Genomic DNA, 13,981 nt, shown 5'->3' on the forward strand with positions numbered 1-13,981 from the left:
TTAAAGGGACATTGGCAAATGCAGTGTGGTTTCTCTACTGTTGATGAATATATTTTGTCTCACACCAGGCAGGTTTGAAGTCTGATAAGGTTCACGAGGCAAGAAGAGGCATCAGATGTGTGCTTTCACTCCATCTACAGCCCTGCCTCAAGGTGATAAAAATTAGCCCAACAAGTATTGAGAAACACCGGTTCTGACTCTTTCACTCACTCTCACTTCTAACTTGCCTCATTACACTGTGAATGTAAGAGAGATTTGTTAGAAGAACTTAACAGTTGAGGCAAGCCTTTGTGGTCCATTTCTACTCTCTCCACTGTTTTTGAACGACCAACAGTATGAAAGTGTTGAAAAGGCATACGGCCAACTAATTGCCAAGATAAAATAACTCTCTTTAGGTTTTTCTTTCACTTACTTTTCTTTGCCTCATTTTTCCTTTTCAAGGCTAATTTTCTTCTTTCTGGCTTGATGATCATATTACTTTTCTAGGGTGGCCATAACAAATTATTATAAACCGGAAGGCTTAAACACAGCTATGGAGGCTGGAAGTCCACAATCAAGGTGCCTGCAGGGTTAGTTTCCTCTGAAGCCTGCCCTTGGCTTGCAGATGGCTGCCCTCTTGCAGCCTCTTTACAGGGCCTTTTCCATGTGTGATTGCATCCTTGGTATCTCTTTGTATATCCTAATCTCCTCTTCTTATAAGGACATCAGTGAGATTGGATTAGGGCTCACCCTAAGGGCTTCATTTTAACCTAATAACCTCTTTAAGGGCTGTCTCCAAATTCAGGCACATTTTGAGGTATTGGGGGAGAAAAGAGTAGGGCTTCAATAAATGGATTTGAGGGGGGGATACAATTCAGTCCATAATGCTGATGATAAGTAATATTCTATTTCTTGAAGAGTTATACATTTCTTAATTTATAATTTTCATGCTTCAATTAAGAATAAAGACCTATCTATCTTTGGCCATTATCTTTGACTTACAAGTAGGCATATAACAATATGTAAAAATGGAAATTCTTCTGTTTGTTCTAATTCATTAATATAGGATTAAAATGTACTGTTTATCTACCACATTCTTTTTATAGCTAGTTCATCCTTGTCAAAAGTAAAGGGAAGTAACAAAAAGAGAAATGCTTTTTAAAAATATGCCTAATTTGGACGTTGAATTTTATCGAAAGCTGTTTTTGCATCTACTGAGATGATCATATGGTTTTTAGTCTTCAATTTGTTGATGTGGTGTGTCACTCTGATTGAGGATATTGAAAAATCCTTACATCCCTGGGATAAATCCCTCTTAATCATGGTGTATGATCCTTTTAATGTTTTGCTGGAGTTGGTTTGCTACTATTTTGTTGAGGATTTTTGCATCTATGTTCATCAGTGATATTAGCCTGTAATTTTCTTTTTGGTGGTATCTTTGTGTGGTTTTGGTTTCAGAGTGATGGTGGCCTCGTAGAATGAGTTCAAAAGTGTTCCTTCCTCTACAATTTTTTTTGGAATAGTTTCAGAAGGATAGGTGTTAACTCTTCTCTAAATGTTTGGTAGAACTCACCTGTGAAGCCACCTGGTCCTGGACTTTTGTTTGTTGGGAGTTTTTAAATTACTGATTCAATTGCAGGAATGGTAACTGGTCTGTTCATATTTCCTATTTCTTCCTGGTTCCAGTCTTGGGAGATTGTGACTTTCTGAGATTTGTCTATTTCTTCCAGGTTGTCCATTTTATTGGCATGTAGTTCCTTGTAGTTGTCTCATGATCCTTTGTATTTCTGTGGTGCCCATTGTAACTTTTCCTTTTTCATTTCTGATTCTATTAATTTGGGCCCTCTCTCTTTTTTTTTCCTGATAAGTCTGGCTAAAGATTTATCAATTTTGTTTATCTTTTCAAAGAACCAGCTTTTAATTTCATTGATCTTTTCTATTTTTTTTTTAGTCTGTATTTCATTTATTTCTGCTCTAAACTTTATATTTTTCCTTGTACTAACTTTGGATGTTGATTGTTATTCTTTCTCTAGTTGCTTTAGCTGTAAGTTTAGGTTGTTTATTTGAGATTTTTCTTGTTTCCTGAGGTAAGACTGTACTGCTATAAACTTCCATCTTAGAACAGCTTTTGCTGTGTCTCATAGGCTTTGGTTTATCGTGTTTTCATTGTCATTTGTCTCTAGGTATTTTTTGATTTCCTCTTTGATTTCTTCAGTGACCCATTAGTTGTTTAGTAGCATATTGTTTAGTCTCCATGTGTTTGCGTTTTTTGCAGTTTTTTTTTCTTGTAGTTGATTTCTAGTCTCAGCATTTTGGTTGGAAAAGATGCTTGATATGATTTCAATTTTCTTAAATTTGCTGAGGCTTGTCTTGTGACCTAGCATGTGATCAATCCTGGAGAATGTGCCACGTGCCCTTTGCAAAGAATGTGTATTCTGTGGCTTTTGGGTGGAATGCTCTATAAATATCAGTTAAGTCCATTTGGTCTAATGCATTATTTAAGTACTACGTATCCTTATTGATTTTCTGTCTGGATGATCTGTCCATTGATGTAAGTGGGGTGTTAAAGTCTCCCACTATTATTGTGTTACTGTTCATTTCTCCTTTCATAGCTGTTAATATTTGCCTATGTATTGAGGTGCTCCTATGTTGGGTACATATATATTTACAATTGTTATAACTTCATCTTGGATTGATCCCTTGATCATTATGTAGTGTCCATAGCTCTCCACCTCTCCTGAATGCAAGCCCGCCTGCCTTCAAAGCCAGACATTCTGGGGCTTGCCTTCCCAGTGTAGCATTCCCAGCTGAGGAGGCTGATGTGGGACTCAGACCCCTCACTCCTTTGGAGGAAGCTCTGCAATTTTGATTATCCTGCTATTTGTGGGTAGCCCACCTGGGAGTGTGGGTTTTGACTATACAGCATCTCTGCCCCCTCCTACCCACCTTGTTGTGTTTCCTTCTTTATATCTTTAGTTGTAGGAGATCTTTTCTGCTGGTCTTCAGGTTGTTCTCATCAATAGTTGCTGTGTAAATAGTTGTAGTTTTGGTGTGTCTGTGGGAGAAAGTGAGCTCAGGGGCTTCCTGCTCCACCATCGTAGCTACCTCTTGTTTTGTTCATCTTTGAATCTCCAGTTCTTAGCACAACATCTGTCTTACAGTAGATACTTAGTAGCTTTGTGTTGAATGAAACTGAATAGAATATCATTAGTCAAGATGGAAGAACCTTGGAAAGGTCTTATACCTCTCTGTTAACTCTCACATGAGTCTGATAAATTAACTATCCCTTCATTTGGAGATGGCTGTCCACTAAATAGTCACACCAGGCATGCAAAACTGAAAATAGAAGGAATGGTGTTGAGCTTAGTAGCAGTAAAACTAAGAGTCTGAAACTAACTCTGAAGTTATGATGGAAGTGGGATGGAAAGAAGCAAGCAGTCAGGAACTTGTTTCTAAAACTCAAATCCCAGGAGGAGGTTAATCCTGTAGTCATTTCTGCATGAATTATGGGTAACGGTTCTCAAATTACAGTACAGGAAGGTATTATTACATGTTCTTTGGAAATGAATGTAAATGTGAAACTTTTTATTAAGCATAATTTCTTCCTTTACATATTTTTGTCCATTAATAAAGTGTTAACAGTAGAGATTATTGTGTATTTTAAGATTTAAACTGAACAATATATACAAGCAACTGACATTTCATTTGGGCCAATAATTGCTCTACACATTTCTTTAATGATTTTGAAAACGTTAGCATAATGGGAAAAATTTAGAAGTTGTTTAAAGCTTATTTGTGCTTCAATTATTTGATAGAATCATGGCCATACTTGACCTTTGGCACACTGTAAAGTAAGTCATGTTCTCATTTTTTGATATCGTGAATACTTTAAATGACATGGTCAGCAACATTAGAATTTCAACATAATTCGTTACATCTTTTTTTGTGATTTGTCTTGGGTGCCCTTAATTGCGGGATGAATCTTTTTTGTAATCCTTCTCCTCCTGTCACATTTTTTTAATTAGAGGCTTTATTTATTTATTTATTTTCGGTATGCGGGCCTCTCCCTGTTGTGGCCTCTCCCGTTGCGGAGCACAGGCTCCGGACGCTCAGGCTCAGCGGCCATGGCTCACGGGCCCAGCCGCTCCGCGGCGTGTGGGATCTTCCCGGACCGGGGCACGAACCCGCGTCCCCTGCATCAGCAGGCGGACTCTCAACCACTGCGCCACCGGGGAAGCCCCTCCTGTCACATTTTAAATGTCACCAGGCCAGTATTTATATAATTGTATATATAGATTGTATAATTACATATATCATTGTATATAATTTATATAATTCTCCCTTCCCACCCTTTCCATCCATTATACCTCCCTCCACATGACAGGACATTATGCCTCCCTGGACAGTAAAACAATCTCCTTTCAGGATAATCGACTCCTTTCAGAAATTTCTGTGTTCTGTGTTTTGTGCAATATTCTCTACCCCACCGTTTCTCCTCCTAGGTAAGATTTCAGATGTTATGTTTGATTTCAATTAATTATGTTGTACTTAGCAAATGCAAGACATTTGGTGACTTTTTTTTCATTAAATGAGCAAAGTGAATAATTCTGCTGTTTAGAACGAATGTGAGGGAAGTATTATTATAGGTACTGGTTTTAAAGTCAGACTTGTATGTTCCAGATATGTTTGAATGATTCAGAAAATGTGTATTTTGAACAACCTCATTTTGGGTTGGGGAGTGCTAAAAGCCTTGGAGGTCTGGACATTCATGAAATTGTCAACAAAAGAATGGGTTGGGGTGTAAGGGGAGGAGGAGACCCTTTAGAGAGCATCAAATCAGCGTATTTAACTTAACTTCAGCGAATCAATACGTAGAATGTGAGAGTCGGGGAATTTACCAGAGATCCAGGAGCCACCAGCTAACTCAGTTTGCTTCCTTGTTTTGGGTGGAAGAAGAAGGAAGAAAATGATCAAGGAGTGGATTTTAAACTCAGAACAGAAGAATTTATGTTGAAAAGTAAATAGTACCAGGCAAGAAAAAGTCAGATGACGTGTCCTCTCACAGGTTACAAAGGGCGATCATGCTGATATAGGAGGACTGGGACACAACAGTTCATGGGGGAAAATGGCTACGTCTGCGTAAGGATGTTTACCTTATCCTGCCAGTTTCTTGCTAGACAGAGTTTCACCATCCACATGCCTCTGCAGGTCACCAGTTAGAGTCCTGTGTGCGTGTCTGTCTTGGAGGATCCTGGGGCAGCCAGGCCCCCGTCTCTGTCCTGAGCCTGGGCAGCCCTCTGGGGCAGGTGGAGAGCATCGCTTGAACTCTTGGAGGGAGTTGGTGCACGTGCTTGGGAAGGTGGTCTGGACAGAAGAGAGGACTCTGAAGACGTGAGGGGGGCAGCAGGAGAGCCTAACCTTCTAGTGCGCTTGAGGAGACTGAAAATTCTGGGAAGTGCTGAGCACGGCGGGAGCTGAGTTACTGTCACTGCTAGTGAGGGTGGCAGAGTCACCTGTGGGATCCAGGTCGGGGTAATGGGACAGTGCTGCTGGATGAGGCAGCTGCTGGCCTAGGGACCTTTAGAGGATGCAAAAGCACATGCCACCACCCTCCTCCAGCAGCGGCCCTGCAGGAGGCGCTGCAGCCTGGGTGGGGCTCCAGCACCACCACTCCTGACAAGGAGGAGACACCTGTAAAGTCAGCACAGCCTAGAGAGACCCACCCTCCTCTACCACTAATAGGTCACCTTCCAGGGAGGGGGGGTGCCCTTTATTATCTTGTCGTAAAAGGGAAAGTGGAGATGACTAATTGATATCTCTCATCAAAATAAGAAAAAGCAACTTTGCCCCAAGAACATTATGGGGATTGGAGTTTCAGAGGTTCTAGAGGGGGCTTTGAGTTAATGAGTTTTTACTAATAAACACCAGAAGAATATGGCCCGCAAAAGAGGGTTACACTCAGAAATTTAGTGGGAAACATACATTTGTTCTCTATGTCTGTGACTCTATTTCTGCTTTGCAAATAGGTTCATCTGTACCATTTTTTCTAGATTCCACATGTATGCGTTAATATGTGATATTTGTTTTTTTCTGACTTACTTCACTCTGTATGACAGTCTCTAGGTCCATCCACGTCTGTACAAATGACCCAATTTTGTTCCTTTTTATGGCTAATATCCCATTGTCTATATGTACCACATCTTCTTTATCCATTCATCTGTCAGTGGACACTTAGGTTGCTTCCATGTCCATGTATGGACACCAAGGGGAGAAAGGGGGTGGGATGAATTGGGAAATTGGGATTGACACATACACACTACTATGTATAAAATAGATAACTAATGAGAACCTACTGTATAGCACAGGGAACTCTACTCAGTGCTCTGTGGTGACCTAAATGGGAAGGAAATCCAAAAATGAGGGGATATATGCATACATATAGCTGATTCACTGCACTGTACAGCAGAAACTAACACAACATTGTAAAGCAGCTATATCCCAATTAAAAAAAAGTTTAGTGGGAAACAGAAGTTACAACACACAGTTGGATTAAACACAGTTGGTCAGAAAGTTCATATTTATGTCCAGTGCCCCATTTCTTCAATTATTTCTTCAAATAATTAATGGTCACAAATACCTGTTTTTGTTTTTTTTAAATAAAGAGAGCTGTTTCTGGAGAGAAATGATACTTACTGGATTATAAATCTTACTCCACAGCTGAGGACAGAGACTTGATAATTCCTCCACACACCCTGACCAGCATCTGATAGCAGTAAAGAGAAGTTGTTATAGTCTTAAGGAGAAGATAGTAAACCGACTTTAAGAACTGAATTTTGGATATATAACTTGTAACAGTGATGAAAAATACCACAGCAACCCAATAATCTGTTTTTATTTTGTCTGTGTAATTGATTAAATAACGTGAAGTCTGTTTGCTTAGTCTCTTGTCAGCAATGGCTTTCATGCAAGGTGACTATTTTTGATCAAGTTTATTCCTGAATACTACTGGGATCTACCTTGAATGCTGAGCTAAGAATTGATCTACCATCTTGAAGCATTTCCCACCTAGCTTCATTTTTTCTAGTTTTAATTTCTGGGTCAGAGAACACAGAAAGAAATACCCTCTGAGAAGAGGTCCAATCATCCTCTTTAAAACAAACTGAGAATATTTATTACACAGGTTTTAAGATTAACTAACTATTCATGGCAACAGCGTGTTTATTTTTATAGCCCTTCTGAGTCTTTTACAGTTGTCTCATCTCTGGACTAGTAACCCTTGAGGGCAGATGCTAGATCTACTGAAATGCATTCAGAAGGTCAAAACAATATTCATGTAAGTTACTGGAACTCCATTAAATCTAAATAAATGTAATTTTATCACATGGACGTATTTGGCTAGTTTCTTCAAGAGAGAGGTGCTGGAATTAATTTGTATTTCATTTCAAATGATTTAAAGTGGCTTCTACCAATTCGGATGACAATATCATATTTTACTTTCTAATTGAAAACAATATTTTCTTTATTCTTTTTTTCCCATGACAAGGCCTCCCATTCTACCAAAGTAATAATATTCTACCAAATGCTAAATAAGCCGACATAATTGGAATCTCCTCTAATCAGTGATTCTGGTCATTAGATGCTTCAGATACTTAGTAACTGTTAAATTGATCATCCTTGCTCCTCTTCAAGTCTGGAATATTTAAGTCCTATTACTGCAGGTTCAATAATTGAACTACATTAGTACTTAGTAGTGCAGGGATATTGAATTGAAATCCATGTACTGTTCAGATCACCAGGCAAGAGGACCTTTTGGCTTCTCTTCTGTCTATCAGAGAATTAAATACCAATTCATTCGAAAACAGCAAAGACTTTTAGGAAAAAATTGAGCTTGAGTTCATGTGGGGATACCTATATTCCAGATTTCAGAGATTTAATAATTTTGGGAACCTCATGAAAGCAACCTTAAGAGTTAGGCTTAACTGACCTTTTTCATATGACAAAGTATTTTCAAATTAAACCTCCTCTTGGTGGTTAGTATTTAGTTATTTACCTTTTTGCACAATTAAACATCCCAAAATTATTCAAATGGAGAGCAATGTTTGTGTTTGTTTTCTGGAAACAGGACTGGCCTGGCAAAATAAGGTTTCTGAATGACCTCTGGGGAAGCTCACCTAGAAGGTATCTTGTGGATACCTGTCCCCGGCAGTAAAAGGCCTTTGGATGTTGATTGTGTCACTGAATGAGTTGACCTATGACATCTCCAAATCCATGACATGAAGGGCTGAGTCACAACAGGGTTCAGGAGCACCTATGCTTTGGGGACTTTTACCAACACACATACCTGTTTCCATTTGGTGTTTACTTTATTTCAGCCTGAATAAACTTCAGTTTTGGAGCCTGGAGCTGCAAACCATGAACACCTCCAGGAGGTGCTTCTTAGAGCTGGGAGAGGTGGATGCGGGAGCAGTTTTCAAGGACAGTTTGTCACCCAACCCTATGGCTGGTTCTTAAAGCGGCTGTCCCCAGGCAGGTACTGCCAAATATATTTGATGGATGTCGTTCCCAGGTTTCTGGGACCACATAAAGCAAAGCCTGGGCACCAAAATTACAGAAGAATGGGCTTAAATGGGAGACTTGCATTTTTGACATCGCTTTTCAATGCAATGCACAGCAGTAAAGGTTGCACTTTTGCTGGAAGCCAGTTAAAATGTGAAAGGTCATATTCACTCCAGAATTAAGGGAAGTTTCATGATTTGAATCATATCCCTGTCGAGCATAAAACCAGGTAAAGTTGGCTGGCTAATCATCATCAAAGGGACGATTTAAACCGAGAAAGATTTAAACTCAGTCTTTCTTGCTGGTGATGATTGTAGATGACTGTGATTCCTTAACACAAGAGGTTTAAGGAGTAATGCTAAAAGGCTGGGTAAAAAAAAAGTACTCTCTGTAAAGAAAACTTGTTTTTGTTTTCTTTCATTCTTATCGTCAGTTGTTTGGGGGACTGAGAGACCTGCGCCCTTTGATTTATTTTCTGACCGTTTTATTGAGGACATACAGGTGGTCTATACAGTTCATGCCAGTCTTACAGACGAAGTGATTTCTCCAGTCGGATGGGGCTGCCATCACAGGGGCAATTTGAGACATGAGAACGACATGAAGAAGTAACCTTTCTTTGCACGAAATCTGCTTATTTTACAAATACGTCATAAGATGGATGGGAAGGGGGTTTGAGGAGCAGTTACCCATGGCATTGGTTTGGCAGACCGATGAGTAGGAGGTGGGAGCCTGTTTTTTCAGGCTAAGTTCATGTCACCTGGATGGGGCAGAGCAGAGACTTAAACCTATGTTTGTCTCCAAAGGCTCTTAAAGTGAAGATAGAGGTTCCTCTTTCAGAGAGCTGTCGTAAGGTTTAAATGAGCCGGGATGCATGCAGAGTAGCTAAAGATAGTCCTGGCCCTTAGCCAGAGCTCCCCAAAGGATCCCTCACTGTCCTTGTAATAATGGAAGCGTTCATTACATTGACCCCTTCTAGTTCCGCCTCTAGGTATGATACCAGTTACTCTTCAATAACTGCAGCTAATACTGATTGATAATGATAACAATTGTGCTACCCAGGGCCAAACTCTGGGACCACACCTTCCTCTGTCTGAGATGAAGGCCTGTTAAACAGTGATCATTTAAGGAAGTAAAATAGGGCAGGTTTGACGGCTGGTTTAAGTTACAGTCGTTTGTCATTTCCTGCTGCCCTTTGCACTCACTGCGCCTACAGGAGCCGTGTGAGAGGAGAAGGCCCCTTGAAGGAGCCTTCCTGTCCCTCCTTGTAAACACACACCAGATGTGCCTTTTGCATTGGCTGCCCGGCCAGGGTTCGCCCAGGGCAGGAAGCGGGACAGCTCTGTCCCCTTTACACCCCAGCCCCCAAGCCTGTAGATGGCTGTCCTTCCACCCCTGGAAGGACAGGGGACCCTCAACCACCCAGACCAGGACTTGGAGTGAATGGATTCTCACCATATTTCCCGCTCTGAGAGAAATCAGCATGCGTTTGTCATCTTTTATTAATATTAGGCTAATTATCCTTACTCTGAAGATGAATACTGCACGGCCCACTGGTTCCCAGAGCAGCAGTTTTGCAAGGAATTAGAAGCAGATGAGTCCTGCATCCTGCTGTGTTCTTTGGTTTGCCTTTTTGGTGTGGACAGGTGTGTCTCAGTCACCAACCACCATGTAACAAATCAACCTAAACCTTAGTGATGTCAAACAATGATTTATGATTTCTCTTTGATTCCGCGGCTTGATGGGGTTGTTCCTCTGCTGGTTTCACAGGGGTCACCATGTGGCTGCATCCAGCAGGGAGGGTGGCTGGGAGCCTGGCAGAGCTGAGCCTCTCTCCAGTTGGTACATTCACTCCAGACTTCACAGCATGGAAGTCTCAGGACAACCATCTAAGGGAAGGAAAAAAACCTGCAAGTCTCTTGCACCTAGCATCATTTCCATGACATGCTGTTGGTCAAAGTAAGTCACAAAGCCAGCCCTGACTCAGGGGATGGCAAACAGACCCACCTCTTGAGAGGAGCAGTGGCAAGCACAGTACAAACAAGCACGAGAGGAATTGTTTCCACCATCTCTGAAACCAAGCTAACACAAATTGCAAAAATACACATGATGTGAATGTTGCATCATTTGCAAATATTTTCTCCCCTTCTGTAGGTTGTCTTTTTGTTTTAAGGTTTCCTTTGCTGTGCAAAAGCTTTTCAGTTTAATTAGGTCCCATTTGTTTATTTTTGGTTTTATTTCCATTGCTCTAGGAGATGGATCCAAAAAAATATTGCTGTGATTTACGTCAGAGGTCTTTAATCCATTTTGAGTTTATTTTTGTGTATGGTGTTAGGGAGTGTTCTAATTTCATTCTTTTACATGTAGCTGTCCAGTTTACCCAGCACCACTTATTGAAGAGACTGTCTTTTCTCCACTGTGTATTCTTGCCTCCTTTGTCATAGATTAATTGACCATAGGTGTGTGGGTTTATTTCTGGGCTTTCTATCGTGCTCCATTGATCTATATGTTTGTTTTTGTGCCAGCACCATACTCTTTTGATTACTGTATCTCTGTAGGGTAGTCTGAAGCCAGGGAGTATGATTCCTCCAGCTCTGTTCTTCTTTCTCAAGATTGTTTTGGCTATTTGGGGTCTTTTGTGTTTCCATAAAAATTAAAAAAAATTTTTGTTCCAGTTTTGGGATTAATTTCAAAAATATACATAGAGCTCATACACCTTAAAAAAAAAAAAAAAACAACCCAATCAAAAATGAGCAAAAGACCTAAATAGACATTTCTCCAAAGAAGACATACAGATGGCCAACAGGCACATGAAAAGATGCTCAAAATCACTAATTATTAGAGAAATGCAAGTCAAAGCTACAATGAGGTATCATCTCACACCAGTCAGAATGGCCATCATTAAAATATCTACAAGTAATAAATGCTGGAGAGGGTGTGGAGAAAAGGAAACCCTCATACACTGTTGGTGGGAATGTAAATTGATACAGCCACTGTGGAGAACAGTATGGAGGTTCCTTCAAAAACTAAAAATAGAGTTACAATATGATCCTGCAATCCCACTCCTGGATATATATATCAGGAGTAAACTAAAAGATACATGCACCCCAATGTTCATAGCAGCACTATTTACAATAGCCAAGGCATGGAAGCAACCTAAATGTCTGTCAACAGATGAGTGGATAAAGAAGATGTGGTATATATATACAATGGAATATTAGTAAGCTATAATAAAAGAAGGAAATAATGCCATTTGAAGCAACATGGATGGGCCTCGAGACTATCATTCTAAGTGAAGTAAGTCAGAAAGAGAAAGAAAAATATATGATATCACTTTATTTGTATCTAAAAAAATGATACAAATAAACTTATTTACAAGACAGAAATAGACTCACAAATATAGAAATATAGAAAACAAACTTATGGTCACCAAAGTGGATAGTGGGGGGTGGGGCGGTAAATTAGGAGTTTGGGAGCAGCACATACACACTACTATATATAAAATAGGTAAATAACAAGGACTTACTGTATAGCGTAGGGAACTATGTTCAATATCTTGTAATAATCTATAATGGAATAGAATCTGAAAAAGAATATATATATATATATATATATATACTGTAATACATATTATATACATATCTGAATCACTGTGCTGTCACCTGAAACTAACACAACATTGTAAATTAACTATACTACTATAAAAAAAAGTTAATTAAAAAAAGTCGCCCCAACATTGGTGATGCAATTACTAGACTTTTCTACTTAAGGTGAGATTTATCTTGTTAAAGATGGTTCAGGACAAATACTCCATAGGGCTAACTTGGAAGCATTCTGACATAAGATATTGTATATCTAGCTTGTTCAAAGATGCAGGTTTGACTTGCTGGGCTAGTCAGTAAGTAACCTCCTATATGTTTGGCACATCCACATGGAATCATTCATTTATTAATGCCTGCATGCATTCATTCATATATATATTTGAACATGCATTCCTATGTGAAGCCCTGAACTAGGCACTGGAGGAGGGTGAGTAGCCAGATTAGTTAGACATCTTTTCTACACTTAAAGTATTACCATTGACAGTTATCTTTTTCTTCTTACCCTTGCTGATCCCAACAGGACCAACTTCTCCTCTGTGATTCTTTTTAATTTGTAGTTTTTTTACTCAGCTACCTTTTTTTTTCTTTAAGCAAGAGTTCTTTTTGTCCTGTCCATATAGGCCTCTATTAAGAAGTTGTAACTCTAATGGGATGTAAATGTAAAGAAAATGTCTTATGGCATACTCCACATGCAGACACCCAGAGACATCCATTTTCTTCGACAAACACTTAAAACAATATGAAAAACTGAGGAAAGCCAAAGATTAAGCCATTAATAGCTACAAAGCTATTACAGTTTAGTAGCAGGAACATCCAATGACAAGTCACACAAATCTTGGGCACTTTGGGATTTTGCTGGTGGCAGGCACAAATAACATTCATTTATTATTTGTACATTTATGCAGAAAATATTCATTCTGTTTTTATTGTACATTAGGCCTGTTTTAAATGAGGGATCTTGCAGTGAAAGAAGAAAAACAAAGTTCTTGTCCCCATGTAACTTAAACTTTAGTCAGGAGAAACAGACAGCAAAAATTGTGTGATTTGTCAGGTAGTGATAAACAGTATGGAAAAAAAATAAAGCAGAGGAAGATGAGGGAAAACCAGCGAAGAGTCTGAGAGGGGCTGGACGGTGGGGTAAAAGGAAAATCAGGAAGAAATGGTGTCCCATTGGGTGGCAAGTATTTCAAGAATGGAATGACAGCTGTTTCAAAGGCTGCTGAAGTCTGAGGATGGGCTGTTGTGTTTGGCAACGTGTCCATCGGTGACCCTGACACGAGCTCTTTCGTGGGGTGGTGCAGAGAAAAGCCAAATTAGTTTGATTTCAAGAGAGAATGGGAGGAGAGGAAGGGGAGACAGAGAATATAAAACTCTCTTATGGACGTTTTGCTGACGGGCATAGTGAGGAACGGGATGGTAATTGGAGGGAGATGGGGCCACAGAAGGTAATTTTATACGGTAGAAAATATGGCAGCATGTTTGGTGCTATTGGAAATGATCTAGTACGGTGGGAATGTTGATGATGTGGAAGGTAGAGGGGCGATTTCTGGAGTGGTGTCCTTGAGTAGTTGAGGAGCATGGCTTGCTATAGAACATATATAAAAATTCATGTTATTAATTTTTAAGCATATATCCAAAGTATATCAGGTTGGCCAAAAAGTTCGTTCGGGTTTTTCCATAAGTTGGTACAGAAAAATCCGAGCAAACTTTTTGGCCAAACCAATATATGCATACATTTAAATTTTTTATTTATATACTACTTTAATAGCATGCTATATGCATTTCAAAACACATATAAAAATCTAATTAAATCTTTGGAGGAAAAAATACATAAACAGAAGGCCCAG

This window comes from Leucopleurus acutus, assembly GCF_964270905.1.
Source record: "Leucopleurus acutus genome assembly, chromosome: 2".
Lineage (NCBI taxonomy): Eukaryota > Metazoa > Chordata > Mammalia > Artiodactyla > Delphinidae > Leucopleurus > Leucopleurus acutus.